We start from the raw sequence: 20,620 nt of genomic DNA on the forward strand, positions 1-20,620 counted from the left end.
CTCATAGCCATTGGGCCTCAAACCCAAAACAACACCTGCAGCACCTGGGGTTCACAGCCGGTCTCCCATGCAGCTACTAACCAGGCCTGAAGCCACTTAGCTTCCACGATCTGACGAGTGCAGGCGCTTTCGGCTTAGTGTGGCCGCAGGCAACCTCCAAGGCGCCGTTCCGGCGCCTTGAAGGTGAGGCTTCCCACGCGTGCTCATAGCCATTGGGTCTCAAACCCAAAAAAACGCCTGCAGCATCTGGGGTTCACAGCCGGTCTCCCATGCAGCTACTAACCAGGCCTGAAGCCGCTTAGCTTCCGCGATCTGACGAGTGCGGGCGCTTTCGGCTTAGTGTGGCCGCAGGCAACCTTCAAGGCGCCGTTCCGGCGCCTTGAAGGTGAGGCTTCCCACGCGTGCTCATAGCCATTGGGTCTCAAACCCAAAAAAACGCCTGCAGCACCTGGGGTTCACAGCCGGTCTCCCATGCAGCTACTAACCAGGCCTGAAGCCGCTTAGCTTCCGCGATCTGACGAGAGCGGGCGCTTTCGGCTTAGTGTGGCCGCAGGCAACCTCCAGGGCGCCGTTCCGGCGCCTTGAAGGTGAGGCTTCCCACGCGTGCTCATAGCCATTGGGCCTCAAACCCAAAAAACCGCCTGCAGCACCTGGGGTTCACAGCCGGTCTCCCATGCAGCTACTAACCAGGCCTGAAGCCGCTTAGCTTCCGCGATCTGACGAGAGCGGGCGCTTTCGGCTTAGTGTGGCCGCAGGCAACCTCCAGGGCGCCGTTCCGGCGCCTTGAAGGTGAGGCTTCCCACGCGTGCTCATAGCCATTGGGCCTCAAACCCAAAACAACGCCTGCAGCACCTGGAGTTCACAGCCGGTCTCCCATGCAGCTACTAACCAGGCCTGAAGCCGCTTAGCTTCCGCGATCTGACGAGAGCGGGCACTTTCGGCTTAGTGTGGCCGCAGGCAACCTCCAGGGCGCCGCTCCGGCTCCTTGAAGGTGAGGGTTCCCACGCGTGCTCATAGCCATTGGGCCTCAAACCCAAAAAAACACCTGCCGCACCTGGGGTTCACAGCCGGTCTCCCGTGCAGCTACTAACCAGGCCTGAAGCCGCTTAGCTTCCGCGATCTGACGAGAGCGGGCGCTTTCGGCTTAGTGTGGCCGCAGGCAACCTCCAAGGCGCCGTTCCGGCGCCTTGAAGGTGAGGCTTCCCACGCGTGCTCATAGCCATTGGGCCTCAAACCCAAAAAACCGCCTGCAGCACCTGGGGTTCACAGCCGGTCTCCCATGCAGCTACTAACCAGGCCTGAAGCCGCTTAGCTTCCGCGATCTGACGAGAGCGGGCGCTTTCGGCTTAGTGTGGCCGCAGGCAACCTCCAGGGCGCCGTTCCGGCGCCTTGAAGGTGAGGCTTTCCACGCGTGCTCATAGCCATTGGGCCTCAAACCCAAAACAACGCCTGCAGCACCTGGGGTTCACAGCCGGTCTCCCATGCAGCTACTAACCAGGCCTGAAGCCGCTTAGCTTCCGCGATCTGACGAGAGCGGGCGCTTTCGGCTTAGTGTGGCCGCAGGCAACCTCCAGGGCGCCGTTCCGGCGCCTTGAAGGTGAGGCTTCCCACGCGTACTCATAGCCATTGGGCCTCAAACCCAAAAAAACGCCTGCCGCACCTGGGGTTCACAGCCGGTCTCCCATGCAGCTACTAACCAGGCCTGAAGCCGCTTAGCTTCCGCGATCTGACGAGAGCGGGCGCTTTCGGCTTAGTGTGGCCGCAGGCAACCTCCAGGGCGCCGTTCCGGCGCCTTGAAGGTGAGGCTTCCCACGCGTGCTCATAGCCATTGGGCCTCAAACCCAAAACAACGCCTGCAGCACCTGGGGTTCACAGCCGGTCTCCCATGCAGCTACTAACCAGGCCTGAAGCCGCTTAGCTTCCGCGATCTGACGAGAGCGGGCGCTTTCGGCTTAGTGTGGCCGCAGGCAACTTCCAGGGCGCCGTTCCGGCGCCTTGAAGGTGAGGCTTCCCACGCGTGCTCATAGCCATTGGGCCTCAAACCCAAAAAAACGCCTGCCGCACCTGGGGTTCACAGCCGGTCTCCCATGCAGCTACTAACCAGGCCTGAAGCTGCTTAGCTTCCGCGATCTGACGAGAGCAGGCGCTTTCGGCTTAGTGTGGCCGCAGGCAACCTCCAAGGCGCTGTTCCGGCGCCTTGAAGGTGAGGCTTCCCACGCGTGCTCATAGCCATTGGGCCTCAAACCCAAAAAAACACCTGCAGCACCTGGGGTTCACAGCCGGTCTCCCATGCAGCTACTAACCAGGCCTGAAGCCGCTTAGCTTCCGCGATCTGACGAGAGCGGGCGCTTTCGGCTTAGTGTGGCCGCAGGCAACCTCCAGGGCGCCGTTCCGGCGCCTTGAAGGTGAGGCTTCCCACGCGTGCTCATAGCCATTGGGCCTCAAACCCAAAAAAAGCCTGCCGCACCTGGGGTTCACAGCCGGTCTCCCATGCAGCTACTAACCAGGCCTGAAGCTGCTTAGCTTCCGCGATCTGACGAGAGCAGGCGCCTTCGGCTTAGTGTGGCCGCAGGCAACCTCCAAGGCGCTGTTCCGGCGCCTTGAAGGTGAGGCTTCCCACGCGTGCTCATAGCCATTGGGCCTCAAACCCAAAAAACCGCCTGCAGCACCTGGGGTTCACAGCCGGTCTCCCATGCAGCTACTATCCAGGCCTGAAGCCGCTTAGCTTCCGCGATCTGACGAGAGCGGGCGCTTTCGGCTTAGTGTGGCCGCAGGCAACCTCCAGGGCGCCGTTCCGGCGCCTTGAAGGTGAGGCTTCCCACGCGTGCTCATAGCCATTGGGCCTCAAACCCAAAACAACGCCTGCAGCACCTGGGGTTCACAGCCGGTCTCCCATGCAGCTACTAACCAGGCCTGAAGCCGCTTAGCTTCTGCGATCTGACGAGAGCGGGCGCTTTCGGCTTAGTGTGGCCGCAGGCAACCTCCAGGGCGCCGTTCCGGCGCCTTGAAGGTGAGGCTTCCCACGCGTGCTCATAGCCATTGGGCCTCAAACCCAAAAAAACGCCTGCCGCACCTGGGGTTCACAGCCGGTCTCCCATGCAGCTACTAACCAGGCCTGAAGCCGCTTAGCTTCCGCGATCTGACGAGAGCAGGCGCTTTCGGCTTAGTGTGGCCGCAGGCAACCTCCAAGGCGCCGTTCCGGCGCCTTGAAGGTGAGGCTTCCCACGCGTGCTCATAGCCATTGGGCCTCAAACCCAAAAAACCGCCTGCAGCACCTGGGGTTCACAGCCGGTCTCCCATGCAGCTACTAACCAGGCCTGAAGCCGCTTAGCTTCCGCGATCTGACGAGAGCGGGCGCTTTCGGCTTAGTGTGGCCGCAGGCAACCTCCAGGGCGCCGTTCCGGCGCCTTGAAGGTGAGGCTTCCCACGCGTGCTCATAGCCATTGGGCCTCAAACCCAAAACAACGCCTGCAGCACCTGGGGTTCACAGCCAGTCTCCCATGCAGCTACTAACCAGGCCTGAAGCCGCTTAGCTTACGCGATCTGACGAGACCGGGCGCTTTCGGCTTAGTGTGGCCGCATGCAACCTCCAAGGCGCCGTTCCGGCGCCTTGAAGGTGAGGCTTCCCACGCGTGCTCATAGCCATTGGGCCTCAAACCCAAAAAAACACCTGCCGCACCTGGGGTTCACAGCCGGTCTCCCATGCAGCTACTAACCAGGCCTGAAGCCGCTTAGCTTTCGCGATCTGACGAGAGCGGGCGCTTTCGGCTTAGTGTGGCCGCAGGCAATCTCCAAGGCGCCGTTCCGGCGCCTTGAAGGTGAGGCTTCCCACGCGTGCTCATAGCCATTGGGCCTCAAACCCAAAAAACCGCCTGCAGCACCTGGGGTTCACAGCCGGTCTCCCATGCAGCTACTAACCAGGCCTGAAGCCGCTTAGCTTCCGCGATCTGACGAGAGCGGGCGCTTTCGGCTTAGTGTGGCCGCAGGCAACCTCCAGGGCGCCGTTCCGGCGCCTTGAAGGTGAGGCTTCCCACGCGTGCTCATAGCCATTGGGCCTCAAACCCAAAACAATGCCTGCAGCACCTGGGGTTCACAGCCGGTCTCCCATGCAGCTACTAACCAGGCCTGAAGCCGCTTAGCTTCCACGATCTGACGAGAGCGGGCGCTTTCGGCTTAGTGTGGCCGCAGGCAACCTCCAGGGCGCCGTTCCGGCGCCTTGAAGGTGAGGCTTCCCACGCGTGCTCATAGCCATTGGGCCTCAAACCCCAAAAAACGCCTGCCGCACCTGGGGTTCACAGCCGGTCTCCCATGCAGCTACTAACCAGGCCTGAAGCCGCTTAGCTTCCGCGATCTGACGAGAGCGGGCGCTTTCGGCTTAGTGTGGCCGCAGGCAACCTCCAAGGCGCCGTTCCGGCGCCTTGAAGGTGAGGCTTCCCAGGCGTGCTCATAGCCATTGGGCCTCAAACCCAAAAAAACGCCTGCAGCACCTGGTGTTCACAGCCGGTCTCCCATGCAGCTACTAAGCAGGCCTGAAGCCGCTTAGCTTCCGCGATCTGACGAGAGCGGGCGCTTTCGGCTTAGTGTGGCCGCAGGCAACCTCCAGGGCGCCGTTCCGGCGCCTTGAAGGTGAGGCTTCCCACGCGTGCTCATAGCCATTGGGCCTCAAACCCAAAACAACGCCTGCAGCACCTGGGGTTCACAGCCGGTCTCCCATGCAGCTACTAACCAGGCCTGAAGCCGCTTAGCTTCCGCCATCTGACGAGTGCGGGCGCTTTCGGCTTAGTGTGGCCGCAGGCAACCTCCAAGGCGCCGTTCCGGCGCCTTGAAGGTGAGGCTTTCCACGCGTGCTCATAGCCATTGGGTCTCAAACCCAAAAAAACGCCTGCAGCACCTGGGGTTCACAGCCGGTCTCCCATGCAGCTACTAAAGAGGCCTGAAGCCGCTTAGCTTCCGCGATCTGACGAGAGCGGGTGCTTTCGGCTTAGTGTGGCCGCAGGCAACCTCCAGGGCGCCGTTCCGGCGCCTTGAAGGTGAGCCTTCGCACGCGTGCTCATAGCCATTGGGTCTCAAACCCAAAAAAACACCTGCCGCACCTGGGGTTCACAGCCGGTCTCCCATGCAGCTACTAACCAGGCCTGAAGCCGCTTAGCTTCCGCGATCTGACGAGAGCGGGCGCTTTCGGCTTAGTGTGGCCGCAGGCAACCTCCAGGGCGCCGTTCCGGCGCCTTGAAGGTGAGGCTTCCCACGCGTGCTCATAGCCATTGGGCCTCAAACCCAAAACAACGCCTGCAGCACCTGGGGTTCACAGCCGGTCTCCCATGCAGCTACTAACCAGGCCTGAAGCCGCTTAGCTTCCACGATCTGACGAGAGCGGGCGCTTTCGGCTTAGTGTGGCCGCAGGCAACCTCCAGGGCGCCGTTCCGGCGCCTTGAAGGTGAGGCTTCCCACGCGTGCTCATAGCCATTGGGCCTCAAACCCCAAAAAACGCCTGCCGCACCTGGGGTTCACAGCCGGTCTCCCATGCAGCTACTAACCAGGCCTGAAGCCGCTTAGCTTCCGCGATCTGACGAGAGCGGGCGCTTTCGGCTTAGTGTGGCCGCAGGCAACCTCCAAGGCGCCGTCCCGGCGCCTTGAAGGTGAGGCTTCCCAGGCGTGCTCATAGCCATTGGGCCTCAAACCCAAAAAAATGCCTGCAGCACCTGGTGTTCACAGCCGGTCTCCCATGCAGCTACTAACCAGGCCTGAAGCTGCTTAGCTTCCGCGATCTGACGAGAGCGGGCGCTTTCGGCTTAGTGTGGCCGCAGGCAACCTCTAGGGCGCCGTTCCGGCGCCTTGAAGGTGAGGCTTCCCACGCGTGCTCATAGCCATTGGGCCTCAAACCCAAAACAACGCCTGCAGCACCTGGGGTTCACAGCCGGTCTCCCATGCAGCTACTAACCAGGCCTGAAGCCGCTTAGCTTCCACGATCTGACGAGAGCGGGCGCTTTCGGCTTAGTGTGGCCGCAGGCAACCTCCAGGGCGCCGTTCCGGCGCCTTGAAGGTGAGGCTTCCCACGCGTGCTCATAGCCATTGGGCCTCAAACCCCAAAAAACGCCTGCCGCACCTGGGGTTCACAGCCGGTCTCCCATGCAGCTACTAACCAGGCCTGAAGCCGCTTAGCTTCCGCGATCTGACGAGAGCGGGCGCTTTCGGCTTAGTGTGGCCGCAGGCAACCTCCAAGGCGCCGTTCCGGCGCCTTGAAGGTGAGGCTTCCCAGGCGTGCTCATAGCCATTGGGCCTCAAACCCAAAAAAACGCCTGCAGCACCTGGTGTTCACAGCCGGTCTCCCATGCAGCTACTAACCAGGCCTGAAGCCGCTTAGCTTCCGCGATCTGACGAGAGCGGGCGCTTTCGGCTTAGTGTGGCCGCAGGCAACCTCCAGGGCGCCGTTCCGGCGCCTTGAAGGTGAGGCTTCCCACGCGTGCTCATAGCCATTGGGCCTCAAACCCAAAACAACGCCTGCAGCACCTGGGGTTCACAGCCGGTCTCCCATGCAGCTACTAACCAGACCTGAAGCCGCTTAGCTTCCGCCATCTGACGAGTGCGGGCGCTTTCGGCTTAGTGTGGCCGCAGGCAACCTCCAAGGCGCCGTTCCGGCGCCTTGAAGGTGAGGCTTCCCACGCGTGCTCATAGCCATTGGGTCTCAAACCCAAAAAAACGCCTGCAGCACCTGGGGTTCACAGCCGGTCTCCCATGCAGCTACTAACGAGGCCTGAAGCCGCTTAGCTTCCGCGATCTGACGAGAGCGGGTGCTTTCGGCTTAGTGTGGCCGCAGGCAACCTCCAGGGCGCCGTTCCGGCGCCTTGAAGGTGAGGCTTCGCACGCGTGCTCATAGCCATTGGGTCTCAAACCCAAAAAAACACCTGCCGCACCTGGGGTTCACAGCCGGTCTCCCATGCAGCTACTAACCAGGCCTGAAGCCGCTTAGCTTCCGCGATCTGACGAGAGCGGGCGCTTTCGGCTTAGTGTGGCCGCAGGCAACCTCCAGGGCGCCGTTCCGGCGCCTTGAAGGTGAGGCTTCCCACGCGTGCTCATAGCCATTGGGCCTCAAACCCAAAAAAACGCCTGCAGCACCTGGGGTTCACAGCCGGTCTCCCATGCAGCTACTAACCAGGCCTGAAGCCGCTTAGCTTCCGCGATCTGACGAGAGCGGGCGCTTTCGGCTTAGTTTGGCCGCAGGCAACCTCCAGGGCGCCGTTCCGGCGCCTTGAAGGTGAGGCTTCCCACGCGTGCTCATAGCCATTGGGTCTCAAACCCAAAAAAAACGCCTGCAGCACCTGGGGTTCACAGCTGGTCTCCCATGCAGCTACTAACCAGGCCTGAAGCCGCTTAGCTTCTGCGATCTGACGAGAGCGGGCGCTTTCGGCTTAGTGTGGCCGCAGGCAACCTCCAGGGCGCCGTTCCGGCGCCTTGAAGGTGAGGCTTCCCACGCGTGCTCATAGCCATTGGGCCTCAAACCCAAAAAAACGCCTGCCGCACCTGGGGTTCACAGCCGGTCTCCCATGCAGCTACTAACCAGGCCTGAAGCCGCTTAGCTTCCGCAATCTGACGAGAGCGGGCGCTTTCGGCTTAGTGTGGCTGCAGGCAACCTCCAAGGCGCCGTTCCGGCGCCTTGAAGGTGAGGCTTCCCACGCGTGCTCATAGCCATTGGGCCTCAAACCCAAAAAACCGCCTGCAGCACCTGGGGTTCACAGCCGGTCTCCCATGCAGCTACTAACCAGGCCTGAAGCCGCTTAGCTTCCGCGATCTGATGAGAGCGGGCGCTTTCGGCTTAGTGTGGCCGCAGGCAACCTCCAAGGCGCCGTTGCGGCGCCTTGAAGGTGAGGCTTCCCACGCGTGCTCATAGCCATTGGGCCTCAAACCCAAAAAACCGCCTGCAGAACCTGGGGTTCACAGCCGGACTCCCATGCAGCTACTAACCAGGCCTGAAGCCGCTTAGCTTCCTCGATCTGACGAGAGCGGGCGCTTTCGGCTTAGTGTGGCCGCAGGCAACCTCCAGGGCGCCGTTCCCTGGCGCCTTGAAGGTGAGGCTTCCCACGCGTGCTCATAGCCATTGGGCCTCAAACCCAAAACAACACCTGCAGCACCTGGGGTTCACAGCCGGTCTCCCATGCAGCTACTAACCAGGCCTGAAGCCGCTTAGCTTCCGCGATCTGACGAGAGCGGGCGCTTTCGGCTTAGTGTGGCCGCAGGCGACCTCCAGGGCGCCGTTCCGGCGCCTTGAAGGTGAGGCTTCCCACGCGTGCTCATAGCCATTGGGCCTCAAACCCAAAAAAACGCCTGCCGCACCTGGGGTTCACAGCCGGTCTCCCATGCAGCTACTAACCAGGCCTGAAGCCGCTTAGCTTCCGCGATCTGACGAGAGCGGGCGCTTTCGGCTTAGTGTGGCTGCAGGCAACCTCCAAGGCGCCGTTCCGGCGCCTTGAAGGTGAGGCTTCCCACGCGTGCTCATAGCCATTGGGCCTCAAACCCAAAAAACCGCCTGCAGCACCTGGGGTTCACAGCCGGTCTCCCATGCAGCTACTAACCAGGCCTGAAGCCGCTTAGCTTCCACGATCTGACGAGAGCGGGCGCTTTCGGCTTAGTGTGGCCGCAGGCAACCTCCAGGGCGCTGTTCCGGCGCCTTGAAGGTGAGGCTTCCCACGCGTGCTCATAGCCATTGGGCCTCAAACCCAAAACAACGCCTGCAGTACCTGGGGTTCACAGCCGGTCTCCCATGCAGCTACTAACCAGACCTGAAGCCACTTAGCTTCCGCGATCTGACGAGAGCGGGCGCTTTCGGCTTAGTGTGGCCGCAGGCAACCTCCAGGGCGCCGTTCCGGCGCCTTGAAGGTGAGGCTTCCCACGCGTGCTCATAGCCATTGGGCCTCAAACCCAAAAAAACGCCTGCCGCACCTGGGGTTCACAGCCGGGCTCCCATGCAGCTACTAACCAGGCCTGAAGCCGCTTAGCTTCCGCGATCTGACGAGAGCGGGCGATTTCGGCTTAGTGTGGCCGCAGGCAACCTCCAAGGCGCCGTTCCGGCGCCTTGAAGGTGAGGCTTCCCACGCGTGCTCATAGCCATTGGGCCTCAAACCCAAAACAACGCCTGCAGCACCTGGGGTTCACAGCCGGTCTCCCATGCAGCTACTAACCAGGCCTGAAGCCGCTTAGCTTCCGCGATCTGACGAGAGCGGGCACTTTCGGCTTAGTGTGGCCGCAGGCAACCTCCAGGGCGCCGTTCCGGCGCCTTGAAGGTGAGGCTTCCCACGCGTGCTCATAGCCATTGGGCCTCAAACCCAAAAAAACGCCTGCCGCACCTGGGGTTCACAGCCGGTCTCCCATGCAGCTACTAACCAGGCCTGAAGCCGCTTAGCTTCCGCGATCTGACGAGAGCGGGCGCTTTCGGCTTAGTGTGGCCGCAGGCAACCTCCAGGGCGCCGTTCCGGCGCCTTGAAGGTGAGGCTTCCCACGCGTGCTCATAGCCATTGGGCCTCAAACCCAAAAAAAGCCTGCCGCACCTGGGGTTCACAGCCGGTCTCCCATGCAGCTACTAACCAGGCCTGAAGCTGCTTAGCTTCCGCGATCTGACGAGAGGAGGCGCCTTCGGCTTAGTGTGGCCGCAGGCAACCTCCGAGGCGCTGTTCCGGCGCCTTGAAGGTGAGGCTTCCCACGCGTGCTCATAGCCATTGGGCCTCAAACCCAAAAAAAACGCCTGCAGCACCTGGGGTTCACAGCCGGTCTCCCATGCAGCTACTAACCAGGCCTGAAGCCGCTTAGCTTCCGCGATCTGACGAGAGCGGGCGCTTTCGGCTTGGTGTGGCCGCAGGCAACCTCCAGGGTGCCGTTCCGGCGCCTTGAAGGTGAGGCTTCCCACGCGTGCTCATAGCCATTGGGCCTCAAACCCAAAACAAGGCCTGCAGCACCTGGAGTTCACAGCCGGTCTCCCATGCAGCTACTAACCAGGCCTGAAGCCGCTTAGCTTCCGCGATCTGACGAGAGCGGGCGCTTCCGGCTTAGTGTGGCCGCAGGCAACCTCCAGGGCGCCGTTCCGGCGCCTTGAAGGTGAGGCTTCCCACGCGTGCTCATAGCCATTGGGCCTCAAACCCAAAAAAACACCTGCAGCACCTGGGGTTCACAGCCGGTCTCCCATGCAGCTACTAACCAGGCCTGAAGCCGCTTAGCTTCCGCGATCTGACGAGAGCGGGCGCTTTCGGCTTTGTGTGGCCACAGGCAACCTCCAGGGCGCCGTTCCGGCGCCTTGAAGGTGAGGCTTCCCACGCGTGCTCATAGCCATTGGGCCTCAAACCCAAAACAACGCCTGCAGCACCTGGGGTTCACAGCCGGTCTCCCATGCAGCTACTAACCAGGCCTGAAGCCGCTTAGCTTCCGCGATCTGACGAGAGCGGGCGCTTTCGGCTTAGTGTGGCCGCAGGCAACCTCCAGGGCGCCGTTCCGGCGCCTTGAAGGTGAGGCTTCCCACGCGTGCTCATAGCCATTGGGTCTCAAACCCAAAAAAACGCCTGCAGCACCTGGGGTTCACAGCAGGTCTCCCATGCAGCTACTAACCAGGCCTGAAGCAACTTAGCTTCCGCGATCTGACGAGAGCGGGCGCTTTCGGCTTAGTGTGGCCGCAGGCAACCTCCAGGGCGCCATTCCGGCTCCTTGAAGGTGAGGCTTCCCACGCGTGCTCATAGCCATTGGGCCTCAAACCCAAAAAAACGCCTGCAGCACCTGGGGTTCACAGCCGGTCTCCCATGCAGCTACTAACCAGGCCTGAAGCCGCTTAGCTTCCGCGATCTGACGAGAGCGGGCGCTTTCGGCTTAGTGTGGCCGCAGGCAACCTCCAGGGCGCCGTTCCGGCGCCTTGAAGGTGAGGCTTCCCACGCGTGCTCATAGCCATTGGGTCTCAAACCCAAAAAAACGCCTGCAGCACCTGGGGTTCACAGCCGGTCTCCCATGCAGCTACTAACCAGGCCTGAAGCCGCTTAGCTTCCGCGATCTGACAAGAGCGGGCGCTTTCGGCTTAGTGTGGCCGCATGCAACCTCCAGGGCGCCGTTCCGGCGCCTTGAAGGTGAGGCTTCCCACGCGTGCTCATAGCCATTGGGCCTCAAACCCAAAAAAACGCCTGCAGCACCTGGGGTTCACAGCCGGTCTCCCATACAGCTACTAACCAGGCCTGAAGCCGCTTAGCTTCCGCGATCTGACGAGAGCGGGCGCTTTCGGCTTAGTGTGGCCGCAGGCAACCTCCAGTGCGCCGTTCCGGCGCCTTGAAGGTGAGGCTTCCCACGCGTGCTCATAGCCATTGGGTCTCAAACCCAAAAAAACACCTTCAGCACCTGGGGTTCACAGCCGGTCTCCCATGCAGCTACTAACCAGGCCTGAAGCCGCTTAGCTTCTGCGATCTGACGAGAGCGGGCGCTTTCGGCTTAGTGTGGCCGCAGGCAACCTCCATGGCGCCGTTCCGGCGCCTTGAAGGTGAGGCTTCCCACGCGTGCTCATAGCCATTGGGTCTCAAACCCAAAAAAACGCCTGCCGCACCTGGAGTTCACAGCCGGTCTTCCATGCAGCTACTAACCAGGCCTGAAGCCGCTTAGCTTCCGCGATCTGACGAGAGCGGGCGCTTTCGGCTTAGTGTGGCCGCAGGCAACCTCCAGGGCGCCGTTCCGGCGCCTTAAAGGTGAGGCTTCCCACGCGTGCTCATAGCCATTGGGCCTCAAACCCAAAAAAACACCTGCAGCACCTGGGGTTCACAGCCGGTCTCCCATGCAGCTACTAACCAGGCCTGAAGCCGCTTAGCTTCCGCGATCTGACGAGAGCGGGCGCTTTCGGCTTAGTGTGGCCGCAGGCAACCTCCAGTGCGCCGTTCCGGCGCCTTGAAGGTGAGGCTTCCCACGCGTGCTCATAGCCATTGGGTCTCAAACCCAAAAAAACACCTGCAGCACCTGGGGTTCACAGCCGGTCTCCCATGCAGCTACTAACCAGGCCTGAAGCCGCTTAGCTTCTGCGATCTGACGAGAGCGGGCGCTTTCGGCTTAGTGTGGCCGCAGGCAACCTCCATGGCGCTGTTCCGGCGCCTTGAAGGTGAGGCTTCCCACGCGTGCTCATAGCCATTGGGCCTCAAACCCAAAAAAACGCCTGCCGCACCTGGGGTTCACAGCCGGTCTTCCATGCAGCTACTAACCAGGCCTGAAGCCGCTTAGCTTCCGCGATCTGACGAGAGCGGGCGCTTTCGGCTTAGTGTGGCCGCAGGCAACCTCCAAGGCGCCGTTCCGGCGCCTTGAAGGTGAGGCTTCCCACGCGTGCTCATAGCCATTGGGCCTCAAACCCAAAAAACCGCCTGCAGCACCTGGGGTTCACAGCCGGTCTCCCATGCAGCTACTAACCAGGCCTGAAGCCGCTTAGCTTCCACGATCTGATAAGAGCGGGCGCTTTCGGCTTAGTGTGGCCGCAGGCAACCTCCAGGGCGCCGTTCCGGCGCCTTGAAGGTGAGGCTTCCCACGCGTGCTCATAGCCATTGGGCCTCAAACCCAAAAAAACGCCTGCCGCACCTGGGGTTCACAGCCGGTCTCCCATGCAGCTACTAACCAGGCCTGAAGCCGCTTAGCTTCCGCAATCTAACGAGAGCGGGCGCTTTCGGCTTAGTGTGGCCGCAGGCAACCTCCAAGGCGCTGTTCCGGCGCCTTGAAGGTGAGGCTTCCCACGCGTGCTCATAGCCATTGGGCCTCAAACCCAAAAAACCGCCTGCAGCACCTGGGGTTCACAGCCGGTCTCCCATGCAGCTTCTAACCAGGCCTGAAGCCGCTTAGCTTCCGCGATCTGACAAGAGCGGGCGCTTTCGGCTTAGTGTGGCCGCAGGCAACCTCCAGGGCGCCGTTCCGGCGCCTTGAAGGTGAGGCTTCCCACGCGTGCTCATAGCCATTGGGCCTCAAACCCAAAACAACGCCTGCAGCACCTGGGGTTCACAGCCGGTCTCCCATGCAGCTACTAACCAGGCCTGAAGCCGCTTAGCTTCCGCGATCTGAAGAGAGCGGGCGCTTTCGGCTTAGCGTGGCCGCAGGCAACCACCAGGGCGCCGTTCCGGCGCCTTGAAGGTGAGGCTTCCCACGCGTGCTCATAGCCATTGGGCCTCAAACCCAAAAAAACGCCTGCCGCACCTGGGGTTCACAGCCGGTCTCCCATGCAGCTACTAACCAGGCCTGAAGCCGCTTAGCTTCCGCGATCTGACGAGAGCGGGCGCTTTCGGCTTAGTGTGGCCGCAGGCAACCTCCAAGGCGCCGTTCCGGCGCCTTGAAGGTGAGGCTTCCCACGCGTGCTCATAGCCATTGGGCCTCAAACCCCAAAAAACACCTGCAGCACCTGGGGTTCACAGCCGGTCTCCCATGCAGCTACTAACCAGGCCTGAAGCCGCTTAGCTTCCGCGATCTGACGAGAGCGGGCGCTTTCGGCTTAGTGTGGCCGCAGGCAACCTCCAGGGCGCCGTTCCGGCGCCTTGAAGGTGAGGCTTCCCACGCGTGCTCATAGCCATTGGGCCTCAAACCCAAAACAACACCTGCAGCACCTGGGGTTCACAGCCGGTCTCCCATGCAGCTACTAACCAGGCCTGAAGCCACTTAGCTTCCACGATCTGACGAGTGCAGGCGCTTTCGGCTTAGTGTGGCCGCAGGCAACCTCCAAGGCGCCGTTCCGGCGCCTTGAAGGTGAGGCTTCCCACGCGTGCTCATAGCCATTGGGTCTCAAACCCAAAAAAACGCCTGCAGCACCTGGGGTTCACAGCCGGTCTCCCATGCAGCTACTAACCAGGCCTGAAGCCGCTTAGCTTCCGCGATCTGACGAGTGCGGGCGCTTTCGGCTTAGTGTGGCCGCAGGCAACCTTCAAGGCGCCGTTCCGGCGCCTTGAAGGTGAGGCTTCCCACGCGTGCTCATAGCCATTGGGTCTCAAACCCAAAAAAACGCCTGCAGCACCTGGGGTTCACAGCCGGTCTCCCATGCAGCTACTAACCAGGCCTGAAGCCGCTTAGCTTCCGCGATCTGACGAGAGCGGGCGCTTTCGGCTTAGTGTGGCCGCAGGCAACCTCCAGGGCGCCGTTCCGGCGCCTTGAAGGTGAGGCTTCCCACGCGTGCTCATAGCCATTGGGCCTCAAACCCAAAAAAACACCTGCCGCACCTGGGGTTCACAGCCGGTCTCCCATGCAGCTACTAACCAGGCCTGAAGCCGCTTAGCTTCCGCGATCTGACGAGAGCAGGCGCTTTCGGCTTAGTGTGGCCGCAGGCAACCTCCAGGGCGCCGTTCCGGCGCCTTGAAGGTGAGGCTTCCCACGCGTGCTCATAGCCATTGGTCCTCAAACCCAAAAAAACGCCTGCCGCACCTGGAGTTCACAGCCGGTCTCCCATGCAGCTATTAACCAGGCCTGAAGCCGCTTAGCTTCCGCGATCTAACGAGAGCGGGCGCTTTCGTCTTAGTGTGGCCGCAGGCAACCTCCAAGGCGCCGTTTCGGCGCCTTGAAGGTGAGGCTTCCCGTGCGTGCTCATAGCCATTGGGCCTCAAACCCAAAAAACCGCCTGCAGCACCTGGGGTTCACAGCCGGTCTCCCATGCAGCTACTAACCAGGCCTGAAGCCGCTTAGCTTCCGCGATCTGACGAGAGCGGGCGCTTTCGGCTTAGTGTGGCCGCAGGCAACCTACAGGGCGCCGTTCCGGCGCCTTGAAGGTGAGGCTTCCCACGCGTGCTCATAGCCATTGGGCCTCAAACCCAAAAAACCGCCTGCAGCACCTGGGGTTCACAGCCGGTCTCCCATGCAGCTACTAACCAGGCCTGAAGCCGCTTAGCTTCCGCGATCTGACGAGAGCGGGCGCTTTCAGCTTAGTGTGGCCGCAGGCAACCTCCAGGGCGCCGTTCCGGCGCCTTGAAGGTGAGGCTTCCCACGCGTGCTCATAGCCATTGGGCCTCAAACCCAAAACAACGCCTGCAGCACCTGGAGTTCACAGCCGGTCTCCCATGCAGCTACTAACCAGGCCTGAAGCCGCTTAGCTTCCGCGATCTGACGAGAGCGGGCGCTTTCGGCTTAGTGTGGCCGCAGGCAACCTCCAGGGCGCCGCTCCGGCGCCTTGAAGGTGAGGCTTCCCACGCGTGCTCATAGCCATTGGGCCTCAAACCCAAAAAAACACCTGCCGCACCTGGGGTTCACAGCCGGTCTCCCGTGCAGCTACTAACCAGGCCTGAAGCCGCTTAGCTTCCACGATCTGACGAGAGCGGGCGCTTTCGGCTTAGTGTGGCCGCAGGCAACCTCCAAGGCGCCGTTCCGGCGCCTTGAAGGTGAGGCTTCCCACGCGTGCTCATAGCCATTGGGCCTCACACCCAAAAAACCGCCTGCAGCACCTGGGGTTCACAGCCGGTCTCCCATGCAGCTACTAACCAGGCCTGAAGCCGCTTAGCTTCCGCGATCTGACGAGAGCGGGCGCTTTCGGCTTAGTGTGGCCGCAGGCAACCTCCAGGGCGCCGTTCCGGCGCCTTGAAGGTGAGGCTTCCCACGCGTGCTCATAGCCATTGGGCCTCAAACCCAAAACAACGCCTGCAGCACCTGGGGTTCACAGCCGGTCTCCCATGCAGCTACTAACCAGGCCTGAAGCCGCTTAGCTTCCGCGATCTGACGAGAGCGGGCGCTTTCGGCTTAGTGTGGCCGCAGGAAACCTCCAGGGCGCCGTTCCGGCGCCTTGAAGGTGAGGCTTCCCACGCGTGCTCATAGCCATTGGGCCTCAAACCCAAAAAAACGCCTGCCGCACCTGGGGTTCACAGCCGGTCTCCCATGCAGCTACTAACCAGGCCTGAAGCCGCTTAGCTTCCGCGATCTGACGAGAGCGGGCGCTTTCGGCTTAGTGTGGCCGCAGGCAACCTCCAAGGCGCCGTTCCGGCGCCTTGAAGGTGAGGCTTCCCACGCGTGCTCATAGCCATTGGGCCTCAAACCCAAAAAACCGCCTGCAGCACCTGGGGTTCACAGCCGGTCTCCCATGCAGCTACTATCCAGGCCTGAAGCCGCTTAGCTTCCGCGATCTGACGAGAGCGGGCGCTTTCGGCTTAGTGTGGCCGCAGGCAACCTCCAGGGCGCCGTTCCGGCGCCTTGAAGGTGAGGCTTCCCACGCGTGCTCATAGCCATTGGGCCTCAAACCCAAAACAACGCCTGCAGCACCTGGGGTTCACAGCCGGTCTCCCATGCAGCTACTAACCAGGCCTGAAGCCGCTTAGCTTCCGCGATCTGACGAGAGCGGGCGCTTTCGGCTTAGTGTGGCCGCATGCAACCTCCAAGGCGCCGTTCCGGCGCCTTGAAGGTGAGGCTTCCCACGCGTGCTCATAGCCATTGGGCCTCAAACCCAAAAAAACGCCTGCCGCACCTGGGGTTCACAGCCGGTCTCCCATGCAGCTACTAACCAGGCCTGAAGCCGCTTAGCTTCCGCGATCTGACGAGAGCGGGCGCTTTCGGCTTAGTGTGGCCGCAGGCAATCTCCAAAGCGCCGTTCCGGCGCCTTGAAGGTGAGGCTTCCCACGCGTGCTCATAGCCATTGGGCCTCAAACCCAAAAAACCGCCTGCAGCACCTGGGGTTCACAGCCGGTCTCCCATGCAGCTACTAACCAGGCCTGAAGCCGCTTAGCTTCCGCGATCTGACGAGAGCGGGCGCTTTCGGCTTAGTGTGGCCGCAGGCAACCTCCAGGGCGCCGTTCCGGCGCCTTGAAGGTGAGGCTTCCCACGCGTGCTCATAGCCATTGGGCCTCAAACCCAAAACAACGCCTGCAGCACCTGGGGTTCACGGCCGGTCTCCCATGCAGCTACTAACCAGGCCTGAAGCCGCTTAGCTTCCACGATCTGACGAGAGCGGGCGCTTTCGGCTTAGTGTGGCCGCAGGCAACCTCCAGGGCGCCGTTCCGGCGCCTTGAAGGTGAGGCTTCCCAGGCGTGCTCATAGCCATTGGGCCTCAAACCCAAAAAAACACCTGCAGCACCTGGGGTTCACAGCCGGTCTCCCATGCAGCTACTAACCAGGCCTGAAGCCGCTTAGCTTCCGCGATCTGACGAGAGCGGGCGCTTTCGGCTTAGTGTGGCCGCAGGCAACCTCCAGGGCACCGTTCCGGCGCCTTGAAGGTGAGGCTTCCCACGCGTGCTCATAGCCATTGGGCCTCAAACCCAAAACAACGCCTGCAGCACCTGGGGTTCACAGCCGGTCTCCCATGCAGCTACTAACCAGGCCTGAAGCCGCTTAGCTTCCGCGATCTGACGAGTGCAGGCGCTTTCGGCTTAGTGTGGCCGCAGGCAACCTCCAAGGCGCCGTTCCGGCGCCTTGAAGGTGAGGCTTCCCACGCGTGCTCATAGCCATTGGGCCTCAAACCCAAAAAAACACCTGCCGCACCTGGGGTTCACAGCCGGTCTCCCATGCAGCTACTAACCAGGCCTGAAGCCGCTTAGCTTCCGCGATCTGACGAGAGCGGGCGCTTTCGGCTTAGTGTGGCCGCAGGCAACCTCCAGGGCGCCGTTCCGGTGCCTTGAAGGTGAGGCTTCCCACGCGTGCTCATAGCCATTGGGCCTGAAACCCAAAACAACGCCTGCCGCACCTGGGGTTCACAGCCGGTCTCCCATGCAGCTACTAACCAGGCCTGAAGCCGCTTAGCTTCCGCGATCTGACGAGAGCGGGCACTTTCGGCTTAGTGTGGCCGCAGGCAACCTCCAAGGCGCCGTTCCGGCGCCTTGAAGGTGAGGCTTCCCACGCGTGCTCATAGCCATTGGGTCTCAAACCCAAAAAAACGCCTGCAGCACCTGGGGTTCACAGCCGGTCTCCCATGCAGCTACTAACCAGGCCTGAAGCCGCTTAGCTTCCGCGATCTGACGAGTGCGGGCGCTGTCGGCTTAGTGTGGCCGCAGGCAGCCTCCAAGGCGCCGTTCCGGCGCCTTGAAGGTGAGGCTTCCCACGCGTACTCATAGCCATTGGGTCTCAAACCCAAAAAAAACGCCTGCAGCACCTGGGGTTCACAGCCGGTCTCCCATGCAGCTACTAACCAGGCCTGAAGCCGCTTAGCTTCCGCGATCTGACGAGTGCGGGCGCTGTCGGCTTAGTGTGGCCGCAGGCAGCCTCCAAGGCGCCGTTCCGGCGCCTTGAAGGTGAGGCTTCCCACGCGTGCTCATAGCCATTGGGCCTCAAACCCAAAAAAACACCTGCAGCACCTGGGGTTCACAGCCGGTCTCCCATGCAGCTACTAACCAGGCCTGAAGCCGCTTAGCTTCCGCGATCTGATGAGAGCGGGCGCTTTCGGCTTAGTGTGGCCGCAGGCAACCTCCAGGGCGCCGTTCCGGCGCCTTGAAGGTGAGGCTTCCCACGCGTGCTCATAGCCATTGGGTCTCAAACCCAAAAAAACGCCTGCAGCACCTGGGGTTCACAGCCGGTCTCCCATGCAGCTACTAACCAGGCCTGAAGCCGCTTAGCTTCTGCGATCTGACGAGAGCGGGCGCTTTCGGCTTAGTGTGGCCGCAGGCAACCTCCAGGGCGCCGCTCCGGCGCCTTGAAGGTGAGGTTTCCCACTTGTGCTCATAGCCATTGGGCCTCAAACCCAAAAAAACACCTGCCGCACCTGGGGTTCACAGCCGGTCTCCCATGCAGCTACTAACCAGGCCTGAAGCCGCTTAGCTTCCGCGATCTGACGAGAGCAGGCGCTTTCGGCTTAGTGTGGCCGCAGGCAACCTCCAAGGCGCCGTTCCGGCGCCTTGAAGGTGAGGCTTCCCACGCGTGCTCATAGCCATTGGGCCTCAAACCCAAAAAACCGCCTGCAGCACCTGGGGTTCACAGCCGGTCTCCCATGCAGCTACTAACCAGGCCTGAAGCCGCTTAGCTTCCGCAATCTGACGAGAGCGGGCGCTTTCGGCTTAGTGTGGCCGCAGGCAACCTCCAGGGCGCCGTTCCGGCGCCTTGAAGGTGAGGCTTCCCACGCGTGCTCATAGCCATTGGGCCTCAAACCCAAAAAAACACCTGCAGCACCTGGGGTTCACAGCCGGTCTCCCATGCAGCTACTAACCAGGCCTGAAACCGCTTAGCTTCCGCGATCTGACGAGAGCGGGCGCTTTCAGCTTAGTGTGGCCGCAGGCAACCTCCAAGGCGCCGTTCCGGCGCCTTGAAGGTGAGGCTTCCCACGCGTGCTCATAGCCATTGGGCCTCAAACCCAAAAAAACACCTGCAGCACCTGGGGTTCACAGCCGGTCTCCCATGCAGCTACTAACCAGGCCTGAAACCGCTTAGCTTCCGCGATCTGACGAGAGCGGGCGCTTTCAGCTTAGTGTGGCCGCAGGCAACCTCCAAGGCGCCGTTTCGGCGCCTTGAAGGTGAGGCTTCCCACGCGTGCTCATAGCCATTGGGCCTCAAACCCAAAAAAACACCTGCAGCATCTGGGGTTCACAGCCAGTCTCCCATGCAGCTTCTAACCAGGCCTGAAGGCGCTTAGCTTCCGTGATCTGACGAGAGCGGGCGCTTTCGGCTTAGTGTGGCCGCAGGCAACCTCCAAGGCGCCGTTCCGGCGCCTTGAAGGTGAGGCTTCCCACGCGTGCTCATAGCCATTGGGCCTCAAACCCAAAAAAACGCCTGCAGCACCTGGGGTTCACAGCCGGTCTCCCATGCAGCTACTAACCAGGCCTGAAGCCGCTTAGCTTCCGCGATTTGATGAGAGCGGGCGCTTTCGGCTTAGTGTGGACGCAGGCAACCTCCAAGGCGCCGTTCCGGCGCCTTGAAGGTGAGGCTTCCCACGCGTGCTCATAGCCATTGGGCCTCAAACCCAAAAAAACACCTGCAGCACCTGGGGTTCACAGCCGGTCTCCCATGCAGCTACTAACCAGGCCTGAAGCCGCTTAGCTTCCGCGATCTGACGAGAGCGGGCGCTTTCGGCTTAGTGTGGCCGCAGGCAACCTCCAAGGCGCCGTTACGGCGCCTTGAAGGTGAGGCTTCCCACGCGTGCTCATAGCCATTGGGCCTCAAACCCAAAAAAACACCTGCAGCACCTGGGGTTCACAGCCGGTCTCCCATGCAGCTACTAACCAGGCCTGAAGCCGCTTAGCTTCCGCGATCTGACGAGAGCGGGCGCTTTCGGCTTAGTGTGGCCGCAGGCAACCTCCAAGGCGCCGTTCCGGCGCCTTGAAGGTGAGGCTTCCCACGCGTGCTCATAGCCATTGGGCCTCAAACCCAAAAAAATGCCTGCAGCACCTGGGGTTCACAGCCGGTCTCCCATGCAGCTACTAACCAGGCCTGAAGCCGCTTAGCTTCCGCGATCTGACGAGAGCGGGCGCTTTCGGCTTGGTGTGGCTGCAGGCAACCTCCAAGGCGCCGTTCCGGCGCCTTGAAGGTGAGGCTTCCCACGCGTGCTCATAGCCATTGGGCCTCAAACCCAAAAAAACGCCTGCAGCACCTGGGGTTCACAGCCGGTCTCCCATGCAGCTACTAACCAGGCCTGAAGCCGCTTAGCTTCCGCGATCTGACGAGAGCGGGCGCTTTCGGCTTAGTGTGGCCGCAAGCAAGCTCCAAGGCGCCGTTCCGGCGTCTTGAAGGTGAGGCTTCCCACGCGTGCTCATAGCCATTG

The 20,620-nt window shown here is 61.7% G+C and overlaps 22 non-coding genes and 79 pseudogenes across 22 annotated transcripts; all 101 read right to left on the reverse strand.

Moving 5' to 3' along the window:
- Window positions 1-32: 32 nt before the first annotated feature.
- LOC137552995 (5S ribosomal RNA) lies at window positions 33-151 on the reverse strand (annotated as a pseudogene).
- An 83-nt stretch (window positions 152-234) lies between these two features.
- On the reverse strand, window positions 235-353 carry LOC137549819 (5S ribosomal RNA; annotated as a pseudogene).
- Window positions 354-436: 83 nt separating this feature from the next.
- LOC137554166 (5S ribosomal RNA) lies at window positions 437-555 on the reverse strand. The gene has a single exon (XR_011027334.1). It is a non-coding gene; the product is annotated as a 5S ribosomal RNA (ribosomal RNA).
- Window positions 556-638: 83 nt separating this feature from the next.
- LOC137554178 (5S ribosomal RNA) lies at window positions 639-757 on the reverse strand. The gene has a single exon (XR_011027335.1). It is a non-coding gene; the product is annotated as a 5S ribosomal RNA (ribosomal RNA).
- Window positions 758-840: 83 nt separating this feature from the next.
- Window positions 841-959, reverse strand: LOC137557047 (5S ribosomal RNA; annotated as a pseudogene).
- Window positions 960-1,042: 83 nt separating this feature from the next.
- On the reverse strand, window positions 1,043-1,161 carry LOC137550940 (5S ribosomal RNA; annotated as a pseudogene).
- An 83-nt stretch (window positions 1,162-1,244) lies between these two features.
- On the reverse strand, window positions 1,245-1,363 carry LOC137554190 (5S ribosomal RNA). Its single transcript, XR_011027336.1, has one exon. It is a non-coding gene; the product is annotated as a 5S ribosomal RNA (ribosomal RNA).
- Window positions 1,364-1,446: 83 nt separating this feature from the next.
- Window positions 1,447-1,565, reverse strand: LOC137554202 (5S ribosomal RNA). The gene has a single exon (XR_011027337.1). It is a non-coding gene; the product is annotated as a 5S ribosomal RNA (ribosomal RNA).
- An 83-nt stretch (window positions 1,566-1,648) lies between these two features.
- On the reverse strand, window positions 1,649-1,767 carry LOC137559211 (5S ribosomal RNA; annotated as a pseudogene).
- Window positions 1,768-1,850: 83 nt separating this feature from the next.
- On the reverse strand, window positions 1,851-1,969 carry LOC137554213 (5S ribosomal RNA). Its single transcript, XR_011027338.1, has one exon. It is a non-coding gene; the product is annotated as a 5S ribosomal RNA (ribosomal RNA).
- An 83-nt stretch (window positions 1,970-2,052) lies between these two features.
- On the reverse strand, window positions 2,053-2,171 carry LOC137551421 (5S ribosomal RNA; annotated as a pseudogene).
- Window positions 2,172-2,254: 83 nt separating this feature from the next.
- Window positions 2,255-2,373, reverse strand: LOC137557319 (5S ribosomal RNA; annotated as a pseudogene).
- Window positions 2,374-2,455: 82 nt separating this feature from the next.
- LOC137551800 (5S ribosomal RNA) lies at window positions 2,456-2,574 on the reverse strand (annotated as a pseudogene).
- An 83-nt stretch (window positions 2,575-2,657) lies between these two features.
- On the reverse strand, window positions 2,658-2,776 carry LOC137556598 (5S ribosomal RNA). The gene has a single exon (XR_011029241.1). It is a non-coding gene; the product is annotated as a 5S ribosomal RNA (ribosomal RNA).
- Window positions 2,777-2,859: 83 nt separating this feature from the next.
- Window positions 2,860-2,978, reverse strand: LOC137559515 (5S ribosomal RNA; annotated as a pseudogene).
- Window positions 2,979-3,061: 83 nt separating this feature from the next.
- LOC137548874 (5S ribosomal RNA) lies at window positions 3,062-3,180 on the reverse strand (annotated as a pseudogene).
- An 83-nt stretch (window positions 3,181-3,263) lies between these two features.
- On the reverse strand, window positions 3,264-3,382 carry LOC137554225 (5S ribosomal RNA). Its single transcript, XR_011027340.1, has one exon. It is a non-coding gene; the product is annotated as a 5S ribosomal RNA (ribosomal RNA).
- An 83-nt stretch (window positions 3,383-3,465) lies between these two features.
- Window positions 3,466-3,584, reverse strand: LOC137553510 (5S ribosomal RNA; annotated as a pseudogene).
- Window positions 3,585-3,667: 83 nt separating this feature from the next.
- Window positions 3,668-3,786, reverse strand: LOC137550877 (5S ribosomal RNA; annotated as a pseudogene).
- An 83-nt stretch (window positions 3,787-3,869) lies between these two features.
- On the reverse strand, window positions 3,870-3,988 carry LOC137554238 (5S ribosomal RNA). Its single transcript, XR_011027342.1, has one exon. It is a non-coding gene; the product is annotated as a 5S ribosomal RNA (ribosomal RNA).
- An 83-nt stretch (window positions 3,989-4,071) lies between these two features.
- Window positions 4,072-4,190, reverse strand: LOC137557922 (5S ribosomal RNA; annotated as a pseudogene).
- Window positions 4,191-4,273: 83 nt separating this feature from the next.
- LOC137559212 (5S ribosomal RNA) lies at window positions 4,274-4,392 on the reverse strand (annotated as a pseudogene).
- An 83-nt stretch (window positions 4,393-4,475) lies between these two features.
- Window positions 4,476-4,594, reverse strand: LOC137558346 (5S ribosomal RNA; annotated as a pseudogene).
- An 83-nt stretch (window positions 4,595-4,677) lies between these two features.
- On the reverse strand, window positions 4,678-4,796 carry LOC137550004 (5S ribosomal RNA; annotated as a pseudogene).
- An 83-nt stretch (window positions 4,797-4,879) lies between these two features.
- Window positions 4,880-4,998, reverse strand: LOC137549413 (5S ribosomal RNA; annotated as a pseudogene).
- Window positions 4,999-5,081: 83 nt separating this feature from the next.
- LOC137548554 (5S ribosomal RNA) lies at window positions 5,082-5,200 on the reverse strand (annotated as a pseudogene).
- An 83-nt stretch (window positions 5,201-5,283) lies between these two features.
- LOC137558631 (5S ribosomal RNA) lies at window positions 5,284-5,402 on the reverse strand (annotated as a pseudogene).
- Window positions 5,403-5,485: 83 nt separating this feature from the next.
- Window positions 5,486-5,604, reverse strand: LOC137559213 (5S ribosomal RNA; annotated as a pseudogene).
- An 83-nt stretch (window positions 5,605-5,687) lies between these two features.
- Window positions 5,688-5,806, reverse strand: LOC137557575 (5S ribosomal RNA; annotated as a pseudogene).
- Window positions 5,807-5,889: 83 nt separating this feature from the next.
- Window positions 5,890-6,008, reverse strand: LOC137558632 (5S ribosomal RNA; annotated as a pseudogene).
- Window positions 6,009-6,091: 83 nt separating this feature from the next.
- On the reverse strand, window positions 6,092-6,210 carry LOC137559214 (5S ribosomal RNA; annotated as a pseudogene).
- Window positions 6,211-6,293: 83 nt separating this feature from the next.
- LOC137555671 (5S ribosomal RNA) lies at window positions 6,294-6,412 on the reverse strand. The gene has a single exon (XR_011028345.1). It is a non-coding gene; the product is annotated as a 5S ribosomal RNA (ribosomal RNA).
- Window positions 6,413-6,495: 83 nt separating this feature from the next.
- Window positions 6,496-6,614, reverse strand: LOC137552135 (5S ribosomal RNA; annotated as a pseudogene).
- An 83-nt stretch (window positions 6,615-6,697) lies between these two features.
- Window positions 6,698-6,816, reverse strand: LOC137547769 (5S ribosomal RNA; annotated as a pseudogene).
- An 83-nt stretch (window positions 6,817-6,899) lies between these two features.
- On the reverse strand, window positions 6,900-7,018 carry LOC137548555 (5S ribosomal RNA; annotated as a pseudogene).
- An 83-nt stretch (window positions 7,019-7,101) lies between these two features.
- LOC137556576 (5S ribosomal RNA) lies at window positions 7,102-7,220 on the reverse strand. Its single transcript, XR_011029220.1, has one exon. It is a non-coding gene; the product is annotated as a 5S ribosomal RNA (ribosomal RNA).
- An 84-nt stretch (window positions 7,221-7,304) lies between these two features.
- On the reverse strand, window positions 7,305-7,423 carry LOC137559325 (5S ribosomal RNA; annotated as a pseudogene).
- An 83-nt stretch (window positions 7,424-7,506) lies between these two features.
- On the reverse strand, window positions 7,507-7,625 carry LOC137549768 (5S ribosomal RNA; annotated as a pseudogene).
- Window positions 7,626-7,708: 83 nt separating this feature from the next.
- LOC137553997 (5S ribosomal RNA) lies at window positions 7,709-7,827 on the reverse strand. Its single transcript, XR_011027317.1, has one exon. It is a non-coding gene; the product is annotated as a 5S ribosomal RNA (ribosomal RNA).
- An 83-nt stretch (window positions 7,828-7,910) lies between these two features.
- Window positions 7,911-8,029, reverse strand: LOC137552914 (5S ribosomal RNA; annotated as a pseudogene).
- Window positions 8,030-8,114: 85 nt separating this feature from the next.
- LOC137557320 (5S ribosomal RNA) lies at window positions 8,115-8,233 on the reverse strand (annotated as a pseudogene).
- Window positions 8,234-8,316: 83 nt separating this feature from the next.
- Window positions 8,317-8,435, reverse strand: LOC137559494 (5S ribosomal RNA; annotated as a pseudogene).
- An 83-nt stretch (window positions 8,436-8,518) lies between these two features.
- On the reverse strand, window positions 8,519-8,637 carry LOC137558633 (5S ribosomal RNA; annotated as a pseudogene).
- An 83-nt stretch (window positions 8,638-8,720) lies between these two features.
- LOC137550645 (5S ribosomal RNA) lies at window positions 8,721-8,839 on the reverse strand (annotated as a pseudogene).
- An 83-nt stretch (window positions 8,840-8,922) lies between these two features.
- Window positions 8,923-9,041, reverse strand: LOC137551115 (5S ribosomal RNA; annotated as a pseudogene).
- An 83-nt stretch (window positions 9,042-9,124) lies between these two features.
- On the reverse strand, window positions 9,125-9,243 carry LOC137557539 (5S ribosomal RNA; annotated as a pseudogene).
- Window positions 9,244-9,326: 83 nt separating this feature from the next.
- On the reverse strand, window positions 9,327-9,445 carry LOC137559215 (5S ribosomal RNA; annotated as a pseudogene).
- An 82-nt stretch (window positions 9,446-9,527) lies between these two features.
- On the reverse strand, window positions 9,528-9,646 carry LOC137554085 (5S ribosomal RNA; annotated as a pseudogene).
- Window positions 9,647-9,730: 84 nt separating this feature from the next.
- Window positions 9,731-9,849, reverse strand: LOC137558279 (5S ribosomal RNA; annotated as a pseudogene).
- An 83-nt stretch (window positions 9,850-9,932) lies between these two features.
- On the reverse strand, window positions 9,933-10,051 carry LOC137556218 (5S ribosomal RNA). The gene has a single exon (XR_011028876.1). It is a non-coding gene; the product is annotated as a 5S ribosomal RNA (ribosomal RNA).
- Window positions 10,052-10,134: 83 nt separating this feature from the next.
- On the reverse strand, window positions 10,135-10,253 carry LOC137549650 (5S ribosomal RNA; annotated as a pseudogene).
- An 83-nt stretch (window positions 10,254-10,336) lies between these two features.
- Window positions 10,337-10,455, reverse strand: LOC137554250 (5S ribosomal RNA). The gene has a single exon (XR_011027343.1). It is a non-coding gene; the product is annotated as a 5S ribosomal RNA (ribosomal RNA).
- An 83-nt stretch (window positions 10,456-10,538) lies between these two features.
- On the reverse strand, window positions 10,539-10,657 carry LOC137548992 (5S ribosomal RNA; annotated as a pseudogene).
- Window positions 10,658-10,740: 83 nt separating this feature from the next.
- LOC137554262 (5S ribosomal RNA) lies at window positions 10,741-10,859 on the reverse strand. The gene has a single exon (XR_011027344.1). It is a non-coding gene; the product is annotated as a 5S ribosomal RNA (ribosomal RNA).
- An 83-nt stretch (window positions 10,860-10,942) lies between these two features.
- Window positions 10,943-11,061, reverse strand: LOC137549447 (5S ribosomal RNA; annotated as a pseudogene).
- An 83-nt stretch (window positions 11,062-11,144) lies between these two features.
- LOC137550332 (5S ribosomal RNA) lies at window positions 11,145-11,263 on the reverse strand. Its single transcript, XR_011026909.1, has one exon. It is a non-coding gene; the product is annotated as a 5S ribosomal RNA (ribosomal RNA).
- Window positions 11,264-11,346: 83 nt separating this feature from the next.
- On the reverse strand, window positions 11,347-11,465 carry LOC137552684 (5S ribosomal RNA; annotated as a pseudogene).
- Window positions 11,466-11,548: 83 nt separating this feature from the next.
- LOC137548839 (5S ribosomal RNA) lies at window positions 11,549-11,667 on the reverse strand (annotated as a pseudogene).
- Window positions 11,668-11,750: 83 nt separating this feature from the next.
- Window positions 11,751-11,869, reverse strand: LOC137557321 (5S ribosomal RNA; annotated as a pseudogene).
- Window positions 11,870-11,952: 83 nt separating this feature from the next.
- Window positions 11,953-12,071, reverse strand: LOC137548876 (5S ribosomal RNA; annotated as a pseudogene).
- Window positions 12,072-12,154: 83 nt separating this feature from the next.
- LOC137549174 (5S ribosomal RNA) lies at window positions 12,155-12,273 on the reverse strand (annotated as a pseudogene).
- Window positions 12,274-12,356: 83 nt separating this feature from the next.
- Window positions 12,357-12,475, reverse strand: LOC137548699 (5S ribosomal RNA; annotated as a pseudogene).
- An 83-nt stretch (window positions 12,476-12,558) lies between these two features.
- LOC137550563 (5S ribosomal RNA) lies at window positions 12,559-12,677 on the reverse strand (annotated as a pseudogene).
- Window positions 12,678-12,760: 83 nt separating this feature from the next.
- On the reverse strand, window positions 12,761-12,879 carry LOC137551795 (5S ribosomal RNA; annotated as a pseudogene).
- An 83-nt stretch (window positions 12,880-12,962) lies between these two features.
- LOC137559323 (5S ribosomal RNA) lies at window positions 12,963-13,081 on the reverse strand (annotated as a pseudogene).
- An 83-nt stretch (window positions 13,082-13,164) lies between these two features.
- Window positions 13,165-13,283, reverse strand: LOC137559216 (5S ribosomal RNA; annotated as a pseudogene).
- Window positions 13,284-13,366: 83 nt separating this feature from the next.
- Window positions 13,367-13,485, reverse strand: LOC137557322 (5S ribosomal RNA; annotated as a pseudogene).
- Window positions 13,486-13,568: 83 nt separating this feature from the next.
- LOC137552996 (5S ribosomal RNA) lies at window positions 13,569-13,687 on the reverse strand (annotated as a pseudogene).
- An 83-nt stretch (window positions 13,688-13,770) lies between these two features.
- On the reverse strand, window positions 13,771-13,889 carry LOC137558336 (5S ribosomal RNA; annotated as a pseudogene).
- Window positions 13,890-13,972: 83 nt separating this feature from the next.
- LOC137554273 (5S ribosomal RNA) lies at window positions 13,973-14,091 on the reverse strand. Its single transcript, XR_011027345.1, has one exon. It is a non-coding gene; the product is annotated as a 5S ribosomal RNA (ribosomal RNA).
- Window positions 14,092-14,174: 83 nt separating this feature from the next.
- LOC137550559 (5S ribosomal RNA) lies at window positions 14,175-14,293 on the reverse strand (annotated as a pseudogene).
- Window positions 14,294-14,376: 83 nt separating this feature from the next.
- Window positions 14,377-14,495, reverse strand: LOC137552426 (5S ribosomal RNA; annotated as a pseudogene).
- An 83-nt stretch (window positions 14,496-14,578) lies between these two features.
- Window positions 14,579-14,697, reverse strand: LOC137554285 (5S ribosomal RNA). The gene has a single exon (XR_011027346.1). It is a non-coding gene; the product is annotated as a 5S ribosomal RNA (ribosomal RNA).
- An 83-nt stretch (window positions 14,698-14,780) lies between these two features.
- LOC137557113 (5S ribosomal RNA) lies at window positions 14,781-14,899 on the reverse strand (annotated as a pseudogene).
- An 83-nt stretch (window positions 14,900-14,982) lies between these two features.
- LOC137549766 (5S ribosomal RNA) lies at window positions 14,983-15,101 on the reverse strand. Its single transcript, XR_011026851.1, has one exon. It is a non-coding gene; the product is annotated as a 5S ribosomal RNA (ribosomal RNA).
- An 83-nt stretch (window positions 15,102-15,184) lies between these two features.
- On the reverse strand, window positions 15,185-15,303 carry LOC137552603 (5S ribosomal RNA; annotated as a pseudogene).
- An 83-nt stretch (window positions 15,304-15,386) lies between these two features.
- Window positions 15,387-15,505, reverse strand: LOC137554297 (5S ribosomal RNA). Its single transcript, XR_011027347.1, has one exon. It is a non-coding gene; the product is annotated as a 5S ribosomal RNA (ribosomal RNA).
- An 83-nt stretch (window positions 15,506-15,588) lies between these two features.
- LOC137557868 (5S ribosomal RNA) lies at window positions 15,589-15,707 on the reverse strand (annotated as a pseudogene).
- An 83-nt stretch (window positions 15,708-15,790) lies between these two features.
- Window positions 15,791-15,909, reverse strand: LOC137559217 (5S ribosomal RNA; annotated as a pseudogene).
- Window positions 15,910-15,992: 83 nt separating this feature from the next.
- LOC137556599 (5S ribosomal RNA) lies at window positions 15,993-16,111 on the reverse strand. Its single transcript, XR_011029242.1, has one exon. It is a non-coding gene; the product is annotated as a 5S ribosomal RNA (ribosomal RNA).
- Window positions 16,112-16,194: 83 nt separating this feature from the next.
- On the reverse strand, window positions 16,195-16,313 carry LOC137558577 (5S ribosomal RNA; annotated as a pseudogene).
- An 83-nt stretch (window positions 16,314-16,396) lies between these two features.
- Window positions 16,397-16,515, reverse strand: LOC137559218 (5S ribosomal RNA; annotated as a pseudogene).
- Window positions 16,516-16,598: 83 nt separating this feature from the next.
- On the reverse strand, window positions 16,599-16,717 carry LOC137554309 (5S ribosomal RNA). Its single transcript, XR_011027348.1, has one exon. It is a non-coding gene; the product is annotated as a 5S ribosomal RNA (ribosomal RNA).
- An 83-nt stretch (window positions 16,718-16,800) lies between these two features.
- Window positions 16,801-16,919, reverse strand: LOC137547767 (5S ribosomal RNA; annotated as a pseudogene).
- Window positions 16,920-17,002: 83 nt separating this feature from the next.
- On the reverse strand, window positions 17,003-17,121 carry LOC137557323 (5S ribosomal RNA; annotated as a pseudogene).
- Window positions 17,122-17,204: 83 nt separating this feature from the next.
- Window positions 17,205-17,323, reverse strand: LOC137548280 (5S ribosomal RNA; annotated as a pseudogene).
- An 83-nt stretch (window positions 17,324-17,406) lies between these two features.
- On the reverse strand, window positions 17,407-17,525 carry LOC137548557 (5S ribosomal RNA; annotated as a pseudogene).
- Window positions 17,526-17,608: 83 nt separating this feature from the next.
- LOC137548602 (5S ribosomal RNA) lies at window positions 17,609-17,727 on the reverse strand (annotated as a pseudogene).
- An 83-nt stretch (window positions 17,728-17,810) lies between these two features.
- On the reverse strand, window positions 17,811-17,929 carry LOC137547848 (5S ribosomal RNA; annotated as a pseudogene).
- Window positions 17,930-18,013: 84 nt separating this feature from the next.
- On the reverse strand, window positions 18,014-18,132 carry LOC137547849 (5S ribosomal RNA; annotated as a pseudogene).
- An 83-nt stretch (window positions 18,133-18,215) lies between these two features.
- On the reverse strand, window positions 18,216-18,334 carry LOC137556693 (5S ribosomal RNA). The gene has a single exon (XR_011029333.1). It is a non-coding gene; the product is annotated as a 5S ribosomal RNA (ribosomal RNA).
- Window positions 18,335-18,417: 83 nt separating this feature from the next.
- Window positions 18,418-18,536, reverse strand: LOC137559516 (5S ribosomal RNA; annotated as a pseudogene).
- An 83-nt stretch (window positions 18,537-18,619) lies between these two features.
- Window positions 18,620-18,738, reverse strand: LOC137550561 (5S ribosomal RNA; annotated as a pseudogene).
- Window positions 18,739-18,821: 83 nt separating this feature from the next.
- Window positions 18,822-18,940, reverse strand: LOC137558813 (5S ribosomal RNA; annotated as a pseudogene).
- An 83-nt stretch (window positions 18,941-19,023) lies between these two features.
- LOC137548356 (5S ribosomal RNA) lies at window positions 19,024-19,142 on the reverse strand (annotated as a pseudogene).
- An 83-nt stretch (window positions 19,143-19,225) lies between these two features.
- Window positions 19,226-19,344, reverse strand: LOC137548357 (5S ribosomal RNA; annotated as a pseudogene).
- A 285-nt stretch (window positions 19,345-19,629) lies between these two features.
- On the reverse strand, window positions 19,630-19,748 carry LOC137549932 (5S ribosomal RNA; annotated as a pseudogene).
- An 83-nt stretch (window positions 19,749-19,831) lies between these two features.
- Window positions 19,832-19,950, reverse strand: LOC137557324 (5S ribosomal RNA; annotated as a pseudogene).
- An 83-nt stretch (window positions 19,951-20,033) lies between these two features.
- On the reverse strand, window positions 20,034-20,152 carry LOC137557325 (5S ribosomal RNA; annotated as a pseudogene).
- Window positions 20,153-20,235: 83 nt separating this feature from the next.
- LOC137557843 (5S ribosomal RNA) lies at window positions 20,236-20,354 on the reverse strand (annotated as a pseudogene).
- An 83-nt stretch (window positions 20,355-20,437) lies between these two features.
- Window positions 20,438-20,556, reverse strand: LOC137557059 (5S ribosomal RNA; annotated as a pseudogene).
- Between the last annotated feature and the right edge of the window lie 64 nt (window positions 20,557-20,620).

This window comes from Hyperolius riggenbachi, chromosome 2, assembly GCF_040937935.1.
Source record: "Hyperolius riggenbachi isolate aHypRig1 chromosome 2, aHypRig1.pri, whole genome shotgun sequence".
In the NCBI taxonomy this organism is placed as follows: domain Eukaryota; kingdom Metazoa; phylum Chordata; class Amphibia; order Anura; family Hyperoliidae; genus Hyperolius; species Hyperolius riggenbachi.